Raw genomic sequence first — 19,598 nt, 5'->3', positions numbered from 1 at the left:
ATGCATATATTTATATAATTGGAATCATCATCAACATTTTAAGCCACTAAAAATCAGATTGCCACCTTATCTTTTCTTTTGGTACTAGGATATTATTTTCAAAAGGATATAAGGGATAGGATAACAATTGAGATGTAATATGAATAAATTAATAAAATATATTTTAAAAAAGAAAGAAAGAAAAAAAGATTCTTCCCAGACGCTATATGTAACGACCTTACCCAGCCTCTTTCCACTGTGCCTCATCCCCACCATCTCTCTGCTCCACACCAAGTCTAACCTCCAGTCCTCAGCAGAGGGAAGAGTCAGCTTTCCTTCTGGAGTCAGGACAGCAGGCCTGCAGAGCACAGCTGAATGAGGACCTCACTCTTCCCCAGGAAGAGAGGCGAGTGCCCACAAAGGGTCTGCAGTCTTTCAAGGCTGCCTCCTCCTCTCCGCTGCTATTGACTACTTTTTTTTTTCACAGAAGCAAGATGGCAATCTTAATCAAAAAGGGAAGCTAGATCTTTAAAATACTTTTAAAAATCACTTTATATAAAGCAGCAAAAACATATTTCCTCTCTCAAAAAAATTTTAATAAGAACCACGGTGATGTGGTGGGCTGTCTACAGCTCTGCTAGACTAGATGCGAGTGAGCATCTCAGAGTCACTCCTCCACTTCACCCATGCTGCCTGAAGACTCTTTGGTGTCTCCAGTCATGTTTTCACTTTCTTCTTGCCTTAACTTTTCAATATTTCAAAATTGGTCCTGTTAGGGATGGAGTTTGCCCATTGACAGCCTTGGTTTTGCTGACAGTCTCCCCGAGGGTCAGAGACTTGCACAACTGCTTCTTCCTCCAGCTTTCTCAGGATCAGAGGGAGCCTCGAGTGCCCAACACTGCCCTGTAATAGGCCCAGGTCACTCTCCTCCTATCTGAACAGATGCATGCTCCCCTCTGTGTGTTTGTTGTAATATTCCCAGTTCATGGTCGCGTTCTATATTGCTTTTTCCAAAATCATCTTCTCACCCACACGCAATCTGATACCTACTGTGGCACAGACAAACAACTCGGGGTTTTTCAAGACGATCTTCTCTTCCTCAGCTGTTGTTATATATGTTTTTAAAAGAAGTGAGACCCTATCTTCCAGAAATGTCCAAAGTTTGACTTCATTGTCCCAGCAGACAGGAAACTCAGTTCCCCAGAATGAAGATCCTGTCAATGGTGCTGCCCCCTAGTAAATGTTCTTTCAGTTCCTCATTGGTCATGCAGAACCCTAGGAGGAAAGGCAGAGGCTGGACAGAGGTGGGTGGCTTCAGTAAAGTACAGTACAAAAACACTGGATGTTGGTATGCCAGCACGGGCCATGACCTTAACCTTTGTGGCACAAAGCCTGTCATTTTTAGTCACTCTAAGCTTTATTTTCTCTCTGTGATGTGAATCATTGTCAAAGAAAAACCACTGTGGATCACAAACTCTGCATTTGAGTGCCATAAAAAATGTAAAGCTAATGGCCCGCCTGAAAGTCCTGCAGAGTTATGCACTCAGAGTGGTCATCTTCCAGGTTAGGATCATGATCAGACATTCATATGATTGCATATATGCCAGAAAGGAAGCAGGGCCAAGGTCACCCAGGAGCTGTCATCTGTAGGAATTTGGTTTTGTTTTGTCATAACAGAACAGTTCCCTCCTGTAGTCCTCTTAAGTGAAACATTCCTTCAAGGGCAGTTTGTTGCCATGAGAATGCGTCTGGATAATTTTACAGATATAAGCATACTTGCATGTTGTGGGATTTTGTTGTTGTTTGTTTGTTTGTTTGTTTGTTTTACTGGCTGAAGACATCATGGATGACTTGTGTTGACTGAGAACATCACTGGGGAGGGTCTGAATGTATGGCTGCCAGAAAGAGTTGGGGCTGGCTCACTCAGCAGATGAAAGGCTAATGCGATGTTTCCTATAGCTTGAAGAATTTGGTCTTGAGATTACAGAGGACCAATTCTGAATTCTTAGCAGATTCAAGAGTCATTAGTAACTTTCCTGGAACCCATAAAAATAATTCTTATTGTCTTGATGTCTCTTGTTGCTCTCAAACCAATGTCCTCTTCTTTGAAGATAACCATTTCAAAACCCTTGAGAGACTCCAGGTTTTCAGAGGCCCATTTCATTAGATCAGGGAAGTAATCTTCTCTTTTCCCATCAAAGTAACAGCAGACCTTTTTGCTTCTTTTGTATTTCCTCAAACAGAGAATGGAGCTGTATGTATTCTTACCATTCTTTTCCTGGGCCAGGTGCAGGATTGCTGCACTACTGCAATAGCTCATTTGTCACATTCAAGATGTCCTTTGGTGATACAGTGACTGTCCCTAGTACCTGATTTCTGAGTTTTCACTCCATTCTTCTTACCCTTTTTCTTACTGCCCACTTTGCCTATACACTGTGATGGTGCCAGACTCAGGTCGGGACCCCACCGGCTGCCTCAACTAACTCCCAGGCAGCAGGAGGAGACTCTATCTTCTACACTAGGGGTAGATTGAGCATATAAAAGACCTCAAAGCCCACTTCCCCAGTGACACACTTCCTCCAAGAACACCATATCTATTCTAACAAAGCCACATCTCCTAGTACTGCCCCTCCCGGTGGGCATATCATTCAAACATATGAATCTCTGGAGGGTTATACCTGTTCAAACAACCACAATAAGTAAAATATGTAAATTTCTAAAAATTACAGTGGTAGTGAACAAGACTTTAACATAATAATTAAAGTCAAACCTTTAACCTATATTTAGAAATCTATACTCTCACAGTGAGTATTAATAAAGTTTATATATTCTCATAACTCTTCTAACATATTACCTTCTGTCATGCATTTATTGTTTTGTCTAACCAAAATATGTCAAACCAACATCCTTGGTGTTATTCCCGACTTTCAGGATTATTGATATGTTTTCAATTTTCTACATAAGTTTTTTAGCTACCCATCTTCCATATTCTTTGTTTGCTAATATTTCTAATATACCCCAGTGGAGATTTTCAACAATAATGGCATCATGTTACCACAACTTCTTCCCAACCAAATGCAGCTACAATGATCAGATTACGCAGCTTCCCAATGTTAACATGGAGGGGAGAGGGGCAACTTGTAAAATAAAGAGTCAATGACATGGTCCCATGTTAACTTATCACAGCAACAATAAATATTTAATATATGGAAATTCCCAATAATGGGAACTGATGCTGTTACAAGAAGGGCATATTCATAAGAAATGCATAACCATAATTAGGGTACATTTGCATATGTACCTTGGGGAACTTTTCTCAAGGAATTAAATTTGCATTCTGACCTAGAATATACATGCAGAGAGATACAGAAAAAAAGAATGGAAGAATTTTTTTCAAGTACAGTATGTGGAAACTCCCTAGCAATCAGTTTTTCTACATATTAAGGGCCCTTTAAATTTGGGCCAAGGAATGGTGTTCTCTTACTTGTTATTCTGTAAGATCAGAAAGTACCCTAGACCCAAAGCTTGGAAGAAGCTACATTGATGCTGATATTTCAAAGATAAAATCTAAGTTGCCTTGAGAGTTGGCAACTCTCCTGGAGAGCTAAAACAAAGCTTTCAGCTTCTAAGCATCTTCTACTTGAGACTTTATCTTTGAGCTAACAATCTGTTTCTGGGAAAAGCATCTGAGAGGGATGATAGCTATAAGACTATAAAGCAAACCTGAGAGGTCATGTAAGAATGAAGGTGCCCAAACATGCAGTCAGTAAAACACCACTCAGGAGAGCTGGCAAGAATCTTGCCTTTCAGAATTATTATTGAAAATCAGGATTCAGGACCTAAATGGTAGGCCTTAATCTTAGCATTGTACTGACGTCTCCCTAATTAGAGGGAGTGAGAACACTGCAAGAAATTTAGGAGTAAATAGAGGTTGGAGAAATCCACTGAGTACCAACAAAAGCACAGGGAAATGGCATAGGCAGTAGAGTATTTGCCACACAAGTATGAGGACCTAAGTTTATCACCAGGACTCATATTAAACAACATCAAGCAATAACAAGACAGAGACAGCAGTTTGTGCCCATAATCCTGGTGCTGGAGAGACATAGCCAGGAGAGCCTTGGAATTCACCAGGCAGTTTGGTTGTATCTGTGAGCTTCACAGTTAGTGAATATCTCACAATATAAGGTCCAGAGTTACTGAGGAAGAGGCAAAATGTATAACTTCTGGCCTCCACATGCACTTGCACACATATGGACATTATACCACAAAAATACACATACATAAATATATATGCATATAACAGAGAGAGAGGAAGAGGAGAGAAGAAGAAGAAGAAGAAGAAGAAGAAGAAGAAGAAGAAGAAGAAGAAGAAGAAGAAGAAGAAGAAGAAGAGAGAAGAAAGAGGAGGAAGAGGAGAAAGAGGATGAGAAGAAGAAGATATAAGAATGAGAAACAGAAAAACAAACCAAAGAACCAGAAACTGTAATAAAGTACTATCTATCTGCAAAGACAGGAATGAGCAATAAGTACTAAAATCAGAGAGTAAGAATTCAGGCTCTGAAAATTGGCCCAAACACAAATTTAAATAATTTTGCGCCTTCAAAGTGTTACTTTCATTGTTCTTTTACTGTCCTTTTATTGAACTGTGATCTTTCAAAATGAGTGAAACAGCAAGAAGCCTGTGGTAAAAGAGGAGTCGATGGTTAAGTCCTTTCACTAAGTAGTCTTCACAGACGTAGAGGGACACATGCAGGATGAACCATACCTACTACCTGACATATATGTCACAGTGGAAGGCCAGGAAGTCCCTCTCGAAACTCTTGCTTATTTCACTCCTCTTTCCTGAAACCAATCCTTGGAAGCCACATGCCAGCGTAGAGAACCTCTTCTGGCAGGAGCAGTATCCAAGGTTGCTATGGAGGAACAGCTGCTGCTAGCTTGGTCCTGGCAGCAGTTACTGAGAACACCGCAAGAACCCTTGTTACCAGGCACCACTCAAAGAAGCAGGCAATTTCTAATCCAGAAATGTCTTGCTCACTTTTCTTTACCTCGTCTTACCTTTAGGGAAGATGAGGTTATTCCCCTGTCTAAGGAGAGGCTGGACATTACTACCTCTTAATACACAGCGAGGATAACTGTTTATATCGACAAAAAATACCTAAACATAGCCCAACTTAGTAGGCCACTGCAAAGGAAGAGAAACAAAGGAATAATGTTCTGTGCATGACCCTGTGAGAGCAGCAAGATCAGAATGAGAGCATGCTTTCACGTACTTTTCTGGTTGTTTGGTAAACATCTCTCCTTCTCTATCCTACAAGACTGTGGTTGGCTGTATCTCACTCTGGACAACACAACACTGAAACTAACTCGAGCACAGGTAGCTGGTTGTGTGGCCATTGCTATTCTTGCTGTTCTTAAAGGTCAATTACTAAGACTAAAGCCATGGTCTGGAGGTAGAATAGGGGCCCTGGTTTAGATCCCTTGGATTATTTCTTGAAACTGTTAACATTTTTCCTTATTCAGATGTTCATAAGTTGTTGCTTCCCGGTTTCAGTCAGCCTCGATCTTCTTGATGTACCATAAATAAACTGCCTAAAACTTCTGTGTCTACATTTCTATTCTTCAAGGCCTGAACTTGTGCTGATTTTTCCAGTGACTGGATAGACTTTAACTCTATCTATCCCAAAAGAGTAAGAAAATCTGAAGCTGGCACTCAAGTCTGTCACAGTTGATCAAATGCTTGCTTTGTTTGTGTGACTTTTGTGGTACTAACACTGGAACCTAGGAACTTACACATGTTATAAAAAAATCTTTCAACTGGGTAGCTGCATCAGCCCAGTGACAGACACTTTATAAGGCAAGAAATATGAACAAACAACTTACTTAAAAATGTGTTTTATATGTAAGATTGAAAGACAGGATTTACTCCACCAGAAAGCTATGAGAATATGCTAAGAAATTATTTAATATGTATTTTCAAATGTAAAAAAGCAATGATACTTCTTTGAAGAACATTAAGGAAAGACTTTTAAAATAAGATGAGTTATTTTATTGAAGTATATTCCTTCTCAGCTCAGCAAGGTAACTGATTCAAGTCCAATAGTCATATGGTATTCTGGATACAGCCTTGGATTTTTCTTTTGAAAGAAAGTTATTTGCCCCTCATTCCTCCCTGTAGGAGTTAATAAAACTTTAGAATGAAACAGTTGAGATCAACCTCTCCTTGCATGGGCAGAGAAATCATGCATTCCTTGACATTTCTTAGTGATCACTGATTAGAAGTATTATGCATAAACCCTGCTATACATCACCCTAGGCAGTCATTCTGCTACGCTAATGCACTCAATAAAAGGGAGACTGTCTATGCACTATTGTTGTATTTTAAAGTCCACTTTCATATCCTTGGATATTTGATATAAAAATACATGAAGATGTACTGTGGGCTCTTTTTTAACATAATTTATGCAGAAATTGCTCTATATCTATGGCATGACCAAATAGTAATGTTATATATAAAATAATTGACATGTTCAATCTTAGGATCATATTTAAATTAGTAAATGGACAGCAAAGAAAATCAAATATTTTACAATTTACAATGAAAAATTACAGATTTTAGCTTGTTTGTTATTCAAATTTAAAACTTTGAATATGCACCATTGTATACTAAAAACACACTTATTTTAACACGTAAACATACATTGTAGTACCATGGTTAAATAACCATAAAATGTGGTTTGCTTATTTTAAATTGAAATAAAATAATTTTATATCATCTCCCTTTCCCTCTAACCCATGGTCCCTGATTCCTTAATGTATGGCCTTTGCAGCAGAATTCCTGGTCCTCTGGAATTCATTTTTCTTCTCCTTCTTCTGTGATATCCCACAAGCCTTATATGTAAGGGCTATATTGTAGACTTATCAGTTGAGAATGTGCACTCTGAAGTCAATTAGTTCTCTGCATTTTGACCAGTTAAGGCTTTCTGTAGTTATCTCCATCAGTTGCAAAAATAAGCATTCTTTGATAAGGAGTGAGAGCTATATTTATCAGTAGATATAAGGGTAAGTATTTAGAATACAGTAATGAATTAATCTAGTTAAGTAAACTGGGAGTACTAAGTTCTCCCCTAAAATTTATGCCCTCACTAGCCACAGGTAGTTGGCTAGATGACGAATACCAACCATTATTTTCCTCACACTGAGTGGACCTTTGGTGCAAATAGAGAGCTGTTGGTTATCACCAAGGTACGATTATCACTATTGCATCCTAGGGGTATCATGCATTAATGGTCATTGTTGTGGTTATAGTTGACAGAGTTGGGTAGGACTATTGATTCTCTTGCTCCCTTACAATGTAACTTATTACCATCTGCTACTATGAAAGCTGGTCCTTGGGGAGGAAGTTTTCAGGTCAGATCTAGTCAAATTCCATGAGTTCTATATCTGAAGTTCAGAATGTCTTCAGGAATAGGAAATTACATTCAACTTCTGGGAGACAGTCCAGGGCCACTATATTGTTTGGGGAATCTCTTAGACTCTCCTGAATAACAACTCAAAAAATATTTCTCATGTCTGTTATTGGGGTTTTGTTATATTGCTTATGGTTGGGAAAAGTGTTAGCACCCCAAGAAGCATAAAATTATTTACTATATATGCATGTGTACTATATTTACATATATACTTATACATATTATATAATTTAGGTAAAATATAATTAATATGACTCCTTAGCATAATAAAAGCATTACAATAAACCCACACCTAATAACCAACATCATTCTAAACAGAAAAAAATCTCAAAACATTCTTACTAATATCAGGAACAAGACAAGGATGCCCACACTCAATATACCTATTCAATATAATACTTGAAGTCTTGGCTAGAACAGCAAGACAATTAAAGTATATCAAGAAAATACAAGCAGGAATGGAAGAAGTTATGGTATTTTTATTTGCAGATGATCTGATTTTATATATAAACGAACTTTAAAGACTCCACCAGTAAACGTCTAGAGCTGATAAGCACTTTTAGCAAAATAGGAGGATACAAAATTAAGACACAAAAACCTGTAACTTTTTTATGTTCAAATCACAAACCTACCGAGGAAAAAAACTAAGGTAAAAGTGCCTTTCACAGTAGCCTCAAAAATATATTGGGGTAACTCTAGTCAAGCAAGTGAAAGACTTATATAATAAAAACTTAAGGATATTGAAGAAGCCACCAGAAAATGGAAAATTTTCCCATGTTCATGGATCAGTAGGATTAATATTATGAAAGTAATCAGCCTACCACAAAGCAATGCCATCACTTATGACTTTTTCAAACATCCTTAGTTTTATTTACTTTTCCTCCCACCTTCTGCCTCCGAATTGTCCTTCTTCCTCCTTGTCCAATCAAATCCCCACCTGCATTGTTGCTATTTCTTCCTTCTGATCACCTGCATCCTACTATTCACCTGCATAGAGACTTTTACTTTCCTCCTGTGAAGGGAGCTCCAGGGAAACACATTTCTGTGAGCTACTGTCCATGTTGTAAAGGGCTTCTGGGCAATGCAGCTTTTCTTGAGCTGTTACTGCTCCTATAAGTAGCTCCTTACCTACTCCCTATAATAAACACTGATAAACTTACCAGATCACTAGGCTAAACTTGGTTGGGTGAAATCATTTCCTTGTTCTGCCATCTGCACCACATCTCAGGCATATTGACATTTGTTCACATCTCCCCAGGAAAAGTCATGCAACAGCCCAATGTTCCATGTTCCTTCAGAGTGTGATGATATAACTATGTTTTGTCCCCTCCCAGACCTTCCTATGTACTACGCTTTAAGATGAGACCTTCAAACAAAAGTTAACCCACATTCTAGTATTCATAACCAGATAGGTGTCTTGAGTAAGTGCTTTAATAAGGTTAACAAACATCAAAGATCACCTTTATCTCACCACCACAGATTTTTCCAAAATCTGCCTTTAAACAAGTGTGTCATTCCTGCACACTTACTTCTCTAATGAGGTCTATGTCAATTAATATCGAGCCTTTCTGGTGTCTTCAGAGGGAACACTCTGATTAGTCTCGGTCTTGGAAGTAATCCTACTACATTTGTTTTCCAACCATTGCACAAATTTTTGAACTAGAACTAAGATGAAAACTTGGTTGTTCTAAATAAAGTCAGTACTTCTCACTAGAAAACCCCTGACTCTTCTGCCCACTTCCAATCTGATGCCAAAAGATAAAGTCCCCCAAAAGAACTGGGAAACATATCTAATACCTTAGGATGAATAAAAGAATAGGATCTCAAGGATTGTAATAGCTGTCAGTTGAAAACTATATATATGGCAAGTAGACTAGACTAAAATCTGGAGAGCTCAGTGATGGATGTTGCACTGTTGATTCTCTCTTACATGTGTAATAGAGTTAGAAATGAACTCATTGCAAACAAAGAGAGTGTCAGTATTACAATTTTCCCACAGGAACTAACCAATGAAAGAAAATATGTTCTAAACTGCATTGGGTGTCTTTTGTAATTAGATAATACCCTTCCTCGTAGCCACCAAGTGTTTTTCATGGTAGTTAGTGGAAAGAGATAAGCATTTCTAGGCAGGTGATCAATGTCATCAAAGAGAAAGGGAAGAAAGGTCATCAGAAAAGAAGGTGACGATAGTATCCTGATAAGGAGGGAAAGGAAGACAGACCGGAGATAGTCACTAAAAGAGGTGAAAGGTGTGTCTTCTTTTTGTCTGATTTCTCAAAAGGGAAGAATACTCAACAAGAGAAATGAAACTCTGATGCAGTTCACCCGCTATAAAGAACTCACCAAGAGAAACAGCAACTGCTGCCTAAGGAAACAGGACAAGACTGATCCATAATCTAACGTGGGAGCCGCATCCTACTGAGACTCAGAGGGGAGCAGCTATCATTTACTGAACATGTGTTGTGTGCCAAGCACAAAACTGAACACCTTAAATATACTGACTCATTTAATCCTCTTCATAACTAGAAGAGGAACTGAAGCCAGAGAAAAATGAAAGTGTGGTCAAAGACAGAACACATCTCCGGGCTTTCTAAGAATTATGACTGATGTGGTAGCAACTATTTTTGAACTCTGTGAGCCTGGAAAGTGTACAGGGACTGATCATCCTCAAGCCTTATGCTTTGCGTTCTAAAACTAAATACATCATATTGAAGAGTGTGAGCAAGACACACCAGGAGACCTGATAGTCTGGAGAAAGTCAAATGTGATGAGAATGAGGACTATGGCAAAGTCTTTCATTGATGCTGACACAACAAACTTCAGCCTTTTGTTCAAGAAAATACAATTTATCTAGCCAAAGTTATTTTCATATACATGTATAAATTTACATATATGTATTTATATGTAGACATAGAAAATATAAAGGTAGAATTACATCCTCCCAAAGGTATCGATTAAACTTTCTGTTGGAATTTATTTGGGAAAGTCAATTTAATGGTGGTATTGAGATTAAAAATGAAAGTGGAGGTGTAAAATACAAAGACAATAACAAAAACAAAGCAAAGGGATATAGCTATCACCATTTCTTAGTGTTTTTTTAGTCTCCCTGGAAACTCAAACACACAAGAAATGCACAAGGAAAATGTTTAAAAACCCAAGTTTCTTAGTTTAAAAAAAAAGTGGGGGGAAGTCTAGGTACATCTTAAAAGGTGCCTATTCTCTTTATTTCCAATTCATGAAAAATTTCTCTCTGCTCTCTCAGCAGTATTCTTTGTCCCTTTAAATTTCCAAGCTTCATTCTGAAGCTGTTTTATGATTGTTTTCAAAGACCTGTGGTGGTATAATATTGGAGAGTGTGTTCCTGTGTGCAAACACACACACACACACATACACACACACACACAAGTGCATTCATGTGTGTTTTTAACATTAAAAATAAGAAACTACCTTTCCATTTGGGTTAGAATGGAGATGAAATGAGGAATGGCCGCCCCCAAGCAGAAAATGCGTTCACTTTATGTGTGCCAGTTAATTACGACACTTCAGAGGCGCTTTCGAAAGGATAAGGCAAGCTGCATAAATTTAGCTGTAATCCAGGCAGGCAAAACTAATTTGCAGGGGATGGCCTTATCTAGCTGCTGCAGCTTTCTCAGAAAATTAACCTTGGATATTTGGGCCCAATTCAGAAAGTGTTTGATTTTTTTTTTCCTTTCCCTGCTCAGCATAAGAGAATTTTTGAATTCAGTACAATACCTGACTTTTAAGAGGCACAGTGAATGCTGTAGGCAGTTCAGAGTTATTACTGACAAGCAAAAATCTATTTTATATATACATATAGATGATTGTCCTTCATGCCCATTATCCAGCCTTCTTACATGTGCATCAGAGGGTTTATCAGTGTAGGTATAGGGGGCTTCTTCCATTAAGAGAAGGATGCAACTCATTTTTAATGTACTTAGAAAAATTCATCAAAGTTCATTGCAGAATAAGTCATGCGTATTGACTTGTTCATTCCAGTGGAAATGAAGAAATCCCCCATAAAAATAGAAGTGTAATGAAGTGTTGGAGCCAAGTCTTCTCTGTCGTTGCAATTATCACTGATTCAGACCCTTGATGGGCCACTATTAATTAAGCACACAGCATAGTTAAAACTTTACCTTATGGTTTATCATGTAGCAATTTACTCCATCAACAGTTGTTGAAATCTGTGTGCATTTTGTATGTTTTCTCAATTAATCCTCATACTACGTCTCTTTTTATTTAAATAATTTCCCCGGATAAGAGGCATGATTTCATATGCCATAGTTTCCAATCCATCTTAAGAATTCAGCACACTACGAAAGGACATGGACATAGCTGCACTGCATGGATGGTAAGGTTTGGGGTTTTCTTTCCAAAACTATTTTTAATTTTCTTTGACTGATGTCTTTGGAATACTAAACAATTCATGTCTGTTTTCTTAAATTTACACTACAAGATGAGCTTTTTATCCATCAGCACTCAGAGCAATCCACAAGCCCCAAAAGACCATGTATACTAGAGGAACTGAGATTTAAAGAGAAGGATCTGTAATATCCTACCTACAATAGAATTACTGCTTCACTCATTTCAAATCATAGCCGTTACTTATTTTAAAGTGCCTTGAACTCAATTGGCAATAATTGTTCTTCAGGATATTATAATTAGCCAGAAAGGAATATATTTATAATAATAAAAGAAGCATTTAAAAATAGAGATTGCATACAGAATCATGAAATGTGAAGCAATGGCTCCCATTTGGTTCTAAATTTTCTTCACACTTGCTCAATAACCCAGGCTAAATGTTATAAGTATTTATAGTTATACCCTAGGGTAGAAGCTGGGTGAGTTACTTATCATGAAGAATCATGCATAATACGTAATGACTTAGACTACATTTTTATGGGAAGTGAACAATTTAAGAAACTCTGGCTAAAATAAAAAAAAAATAACTCATCAAGCAATACCACACGCAAACTCCTTCATGAAGGTTTAATAAACAAATGCACACAAACCATTGTTCATATGTCTGCTAACATAAAATATATTTTCATGAATAATATGAATAAATAACGCCAAGACTAAGCTCGAAGGTCACAGGAGCAAAGGTGTCACTGATTATGCTAGAGCATTACATATTGTTAATCTGTAAATAACATTTACAAACCAGCTAAATAGACAACAAATACCTATAATCCAGGCACATGGAAGGCTGGGGCAGCAAAGCCATTTGAGGCTACATATTAAGTTCCAGGACAGCCTATCTTGCACAGTAAGACCTTGTCTCAGAAGGAAGAAAAGGAAGTGAGGAGAAAGAAGTGGAGGAGAGGAGGGGGATGGGAAGACAGGCGAGAGGAGGCAAAGGGAGGGGAGGGGAGAAAGGAAAGAGTAAAAAGGGAAGGGACAGAGCTTGATAGCTTAGTCAATAAGTATTTGCCTTGCTATCATGAGAAGTTGAGTTTCATACCCTAGAACCCACTTTAAAAACGGTATCCATGTGGCGATACACACTCGTAATCCCAGCACTGAAGAGGCAGAGACCTGCAGATTCTGGAGATTCACTGGCCCACCAGCCTACCCTGTTCAACAATATACTGACAGGCTGAGGTAAAGAAATAGTTAGGAACAGCAGCAGCAGTTGTCCTCTGCCTCCACATACTTACACACTTTCATATTCTCCTGCACACACATATAAACATTCAAAAGCATATATGACATTCACGCATGTGCATACACACATTAGACATACGGAGTGAAGGGTAGGAGGAAATGAGAGGCAAAGAGAGAAGAAATGTTCTTATCTAGCTATAAATCATTTTGTGCTTCAAGCAATAGAGAGTTTAGTGAGATTGTAATGAGATCAAATTGACGACACACAACATAGATTCTTTAATCAATCCCACCTTGTATCAATCACCCACAACATTGTGGGTCCTTTGAGGTCAGTGACACCACATAATCATTTTAATTTCCCTGGTATCTAAGGTAATGTCTACAACATAAAAGGCTTACAGTAAAATCTGGCCAGATGAATTATAACTAAGTAAAATATGAATGATAAATAGACAAATGAGCTACTATATATACTAATGAAACCAATTAGAAAACTTAATTTATAAAAAGAGCTCATATCATTTCAGTCCACTCAAGATGCTGGGGATTACTTGCTGGTGACTGGGATAGAAGATGAAGCTACACGTATTAGCTATTTCCTAACTCTTTGATGTCCGATTCGGCCCCAAACACATTTCTTATCTAACTCTTAAAATTAGAAAAACTGAATATATTTTCAAGAAAATATAAGAAACAATTTAATGATTGTGCATAATTTTTTCTATTTTTTTTATTTTATTGTTTTATTCAGATTACAACTCAATTGTTATCCCAGCATCATTTTGAAGAATATACCTAGTCCATAAAAAAGGTGAATACATACTTTCTTGTTGTTCAGCCTTTCGTTTAAAATGAGTTAATCATGTGTCATATTTGTAACATATAAGTCTTCCATAGAGTATCATGTATTTGGGATAATTTACTAATCAAGTGGTTTTCTTCACATAATTTTCCCATTTTATGCATTGTCTGTCCTGGGTGATTGTCTTGCATTGTATGAAGATATAACAATTTTGCCATCAAAGAATGAAAGTTATCCATTGCCTGTCTGGTTCATGGAAAACCGTTATGAACTCTTGGAAGAAGAATTCATAGATTTTGCTAACCAGGTGTTGAAAACATATTCTAAACTTGAGTATTGCCTGTGATATTTTTTCCTCAATTTCTGGAGACAAAGCAGAAGTCAGAAGAGTAAACAATCTGTATTATTTTTTAATTTTAATCTACTTTTTTTAAATTTAAATTTAATTTTATTAATTTATTCAGATTACAACTCAATTGTTATCCTATCACTTGTATCCTCCCATTCCTCCTTCCCTCCTGCTTTCACCCTATGCCCCTTCCCTAGGTCTATGACCAAGGAGGAACTCCTCCCCCACTGTATGGTCATAGGCTATCAAGTCTCATTTTGGTAGCCTACTTATTCTTTCTTGAGTGCCATCAGGCCTCCCCACCAAGGGAAGGTGGTCAAATATGGAGCACCAGAGTTAATGTCAAAGTCAGTCCCCGCTCTCCACATAACTGTGGAGAATGTCCTGTCCATTGGGTAGATCAGAGTAGCGGTTCGATGTTTACTACTGTATTGTCCTTGGTTAGTGCAATAGTTTGAGCAGACCTTAAAAGTTTATTTGCTTTCTATGCCAATTGTAGCCCTCTTCCTGTTTCCTTCTGGTCCCTCCCTCCCTCCCTCCTTTCTCTCTCCTCCTCTCTATTCCCCTCCCCTAGTCCTCCGTGAGGGGGAATCCTTCTAGACTACCAACTGACCCCCAGCCTACCAAGTCTCATTGGGACTGCCTGTATCTTCTTCTTCTGTGGCATGATAAGGCACCCCACAAGGGGGAAATGATCAAAGTGTAGGCAACAGAGTCCGTGGCAGGGACTATTGTTTTTAAATTTATCTGTATTATCTGTGTTACTTGTAGGCCCAGCTAGTAATCAATTAAGACACAGACACTTGTAATATTTTAAAATAGAGTTGGTTAACCTGGGGCAGGGCAGATATCAATGCTCTAAATTACCTCCCAGAGTAGGGCAGCATGGGATCCCTGTCTCAATCCCAAGCCATCTGCTTCTAATAACTTTTATCGAGTTACCTCTCATCCATAATCCCATATACCTGCTAATGTTCCTCATCTGGGCTGGATTCTTCATCCACGCTGGCCATGTGCTTCTCCTCCATCTAACCATGGTAGCCTTCTTTCTTCCTTTCAGGTCTCTCTCCTTTCTCCTCATGGCCGACTTTCTTCTTCCCAGAATTCCTTACTCTCTAAGCCCCACCTCTCTCCTGCCCCGCCCAGGTGGGATGGCTTTTTATTAAGCAAAAGGTGGGTCAGACAGCAGGCAGTAATTAGCATCAAAATATTTCAGGTTATCCCCCAACAGGGCAGCCCCTGCTTCCCTGAGTAGGAGATCCATATAGAGGCTGAGCTGCATATTGGCTACGCCTGAGTTGGGGGTCTAGGTCATCTCTATGCATGGTCCTTGCTTTGTGCATCAGTCTCTGCCGCCTTCCTCCCACCCTCCCCGACCTGGGCTCTGATTGGTGGCTCTGTTGGTCTTCTTGTGGTGTTCCTGTCCCCTCCAAGTCCTTCTATGCCACCACTTATCCATAGTATTATTTAAAAGAAGCACACTAGGGGGTTGGAAAGATTCTGCTCTTGTGGACAACGCAAGTCCAGTTCTCAGCACCCATGTCTGGTTACTGACAACAAACACTCCGTAGCTCCACTCCCATTTCTCGGGAACCCAATACCCACTTGCAGCCTCTATGGGCATCTGCACTCATGTTCACACACCCTACACATATATATATAACACACAATGCTTTCAAATTTTTTCAAGCATGCTAAGAAAATATTATCTTTTTTCAAGTAGAAATTTAAACCCATTAATACATACATTAGTACATGCATTATGTAGAGAGGTGCATATTAAAAACTTACCATTTAGCCCATATCTAACATTACATGGATGACCAAAAACTGGGCATTGGATATCCCAGATATATACAATAACAGAAAAAAGTCAGTAAAATGATTCCTAATGATATTTGTACATGATCATAGGTTGGTACATAGTCCAAGTGTCATCAGAGAGGCTTTCCTGGCAGCTGACAGAGCTGATGCAAAGATCCACAAAAAGGTTAGGCAGATAAAGATCTCTCCATCAGCACCCTCCCCTTGGAGCTCAGAACCCCCAGCAGAGGAGGGGAGGGAGAATTGTATGAACCAGTGGGATTGCAGACACCAAGGGAACAGATCCCACAATTTTCAGCTAAGCAGGGCACATAGGGCCTCACAGAGGCTGAACAGGCAATCACAGAGCTTGCATGGGTCCTTGCTAGGTCCTTGGCATATATGATATGGTTGTGTATCTTGGTGTTTTTTGTGCGACACCGAACAATGGAAATGGGGTGTGTTTCTGACTCTGCTCTGCTCTTGGGATTCCTTTCCTCCTGTTGGATTGCCTCATCTAGCCTAGATATGAAGGTTTGTACCTAGATTATTATATCTTACTATGTTGTGTTCAGTAGATGTCCTTGGGAGGCCTGCTGTTTTCTGAATAGAACCTGGAGAGACAGAACTCAGGGAGTCACTTGGAATAGTTGGCGGAATTATTGAAGGACCCAGAGGTGTCAAGGACCATAGAAGAAGACCTAGAGTCAACTAACCTGGGACCATGGGGCCTCACAGAGACTGAACTGCCGAAGAAAGAGCATACGTGGACTGGTCGTAGGCTCCCTGCACAAATGTAACAGATGCACAGTTTGATCTTCATATGGATCCCCCAGCAATTAGAGCAGGGGATCTCTCTGACTCTGGTGCACACTTTGGATCTAGTTCCCCTAACAGGCTTGTCTCATTTGGCTTCAGAAGGAGAGGATACGCCTACAGCTGCACCAATTTACCCAGGCGGACCCCCCCCCATTTCTCTGAGGAGAGAGGAAAATGCAGGTAGGGGTGCGTATGGCGGGGCGGGGGGGAATTACTGGGAAGAGAACTTGGGGGTTGTGAACAGGATATAAAATGAACAAATAAATAAATGGAGGAAAAAATAATGTTTTGGGGAATTTAATCACTGTTGAAATTTCTATTAAAAATGGTAATAATTGACAAGGTCTCTCTGGTCCTAGTAATTTAGGAAAGCTAGGTATAAGCAATGTCTTGAATTATTTTTGTTTTATTACTTCTATAAAAATTTTAACGATGTAAATTCTCCTGTCTACACTTTGAAGATGACGCCATTTATCTTTACAGTTGGGAGAGGAGTTAGTCAGCAGATGCTGAACCATAGAGACTGTATCTAGCCATTAAGAATTCCTTATGTTGTCAGCCAAGGCTACACAGAGAAACCCTGTATCAAAAAAAATAAAAAATAAAAAGAAGTCCTTGTGTTGATGATATTCAGCATATATAACTTGGACTATGGAGGATGTGAGAGATGAGATCATCACATCCGACACTCCTGAATCATACTTAGTTTGGCCATGGTCTTGTCCTATCCCTCATGCTCTTCCAGCTGACCTGTGCTTGGTCATAGTCAGTTTGTGCTAAGAGACATGGTTTTTAAAGGGAAGCTGTCCAAAGAAATCAGAATAGCCCAAGGGGAGCTTAAGGTTAACTAACAGCTATAACAAGTTTTATATACTTTAAAGTGCTCATTTCCAACTCATTGTCTTCTCAAAATAGCTTTTATCTTCTCACTCATCTAGCAAAGACTTTTGCACAAATTGCTGTCTTTGAATTTAGCCACACTGTTAGTTTAGTAAAAGTTTTACTAGCAGATATCAAACACAATGTGGTTACTCTTAATTTAGCCCAGGGTAGAATTCTATAGTGTAAAATCAATGATCCATTGTGTAATTCAATTTCTAAACTTGTAAATTAATTTATGTATATAATTTAATTATATTTAATATAATAGGAACATTTAAGATGCAATAGGCTTACAAACAAAAATCTAGGGCAGGATTCCAAAAATACCTAAAGTGTTTTTTTTTTCTAAAGACAATCAGAAATTTATTCTGTTTTATTATTTTGAAGCATGTAACATTAAATGAACAAAAATAGTCAACCATTTGTTTGTTAAATATAGAAATAAATAATTTAATCTTTTTCCTGTGCCTGTGCCTTTAGGTTTTTGTTGTTGTTGTTGTTGTTTATTTGTTTGTTTAGCCACTTAAGAACTATACTTGACATACATTTTGGACTCAACTTTAAAATACACAAGTATTTACTTGTGTTTCTCAACAACAAATTCAGTTTATCATCTTACTTTCTTTGCTTTTAGTGGGTTTGGGGATCAGAAATCAGTATATAATTCCTCATTAGGAAAATTCCAAATATCCAAGATATGAATCCAGGTCAGAAAAGGGAAATCAGAGGGCAGAGTATGTGTTCTTCCAAACCATCTAACTGCATTTCACAATTGTCTATCTACAAAGGGAACCCCAAATAAAAGCAGAAAGCACCGTTCCTAAAAGGTTAACTTCTAGTCCAGTGAAGAATGTCATTGGAATTTTTATAGATAATACTTGAAAGTAGTAGATTATTTTTGGTCTTATAGCTATTTGCACAATTTTAATTCTGTCAATGAAGACTTTTCAGTGTTTAATATCTTCAGTTTCTTTCTTCAATGTATTAAGGTTTTCGTTGTAGAATTATTTCTCTTCACTAATTATGTTTATTCCTATTTTTAAGTCTTATGAATGGAATACTTCCCTCTTGTCTTTTTCATTGCTGATTAGTATAAAAACTATTCATTTCTGTATGTAGATCTTATATCCTACAACTGTGCTGCCAGTATTTATCAGATCTAAAAGCTTCTGACGGAGTACACAGTGACTTTTAAGGATAAGATTAAGGGCTGGAGAGATGGCTCAGCAGGTTAAGATCACTGACTGCTCTTCCAGAGGTCTTGCGTTCAATTCCCAGCAACCACATGGTAGCTCACAGCCATCTATAACCTGATCTGTGCCCTCTTATGGCATGCAGGTATACATGCAGATAAAGCAATGATGCACATTAAAATAAGTAAATAAATCTTTAAAAAATAAAAACATTTTTAAAAGCCTAGAATTAAGTTGCCTACAAACAGGAATAATTTCACTTCTTTCTGAATTTGGGTCCTGTTATATATTCCTTTTGCTTTACTGCTCAGACTTAGATTTCAAGTGGCATATTTATAAGAGTTGGTACACTCTCTGTTTCTTTCCACTGACTATAATATTGGCTATAGGTGTGGTGTGTGTGTGTAGTGTGTGTTTGTGTGTGTGTGTGTGTGTGTGTGTGTGTGTGCAAGTGTGAAGACACAAAGCTTTTCAATATGTCATATATATGGCATATATGTGTGTACACACACACACACACACACACACACACTTTTTTTCATTTAGTTCCAGCTGATATTTGTCTCTAATATTTTTGGCTGTGTAACACCGATATAGCATTTATAATGTTATTGAAACACATACTTTGCAAATAGTTTTAAAAGCAAGATGTGACTTGCAAATTTAAC

General features: G+C 38.2%; 1 pseudogene across 1 annotated transcript; it reads right to left on the bottom strand.

Annotated features, from left to right (window-relative positions):
* Positions 1-646: 646 nt before the first annotated feature.
* Positions 647-2,004, bottom strand: LOC311599096 (actin-histidine N-methyltransferase-like; annotated as a pseudogene). The gene has a single exon. The product of its transcript is annotated as an actin-histidine N-methyltransferase-like (transcript).
* Positions 2,005-19,598: the final 17,594 nt, after the last annotated feature.

The sequence above is a fragment of the Acomys minous genome (genome assembly GCF_964271855.1).
Source record: "Acomys minous genome assembly, chromosome: 6".
In the NCBI taxonomy this organism is placed as follows: Eukaryota; Metazoa; Chordata; class Mammalia; order Rodentia; family Muridae; genus Acomys; species Acomys minous.
Note: the sequence above shows the minus strand (reverse complement) of the source record. Positions and strands in the feature narration are given on the sequence as shown.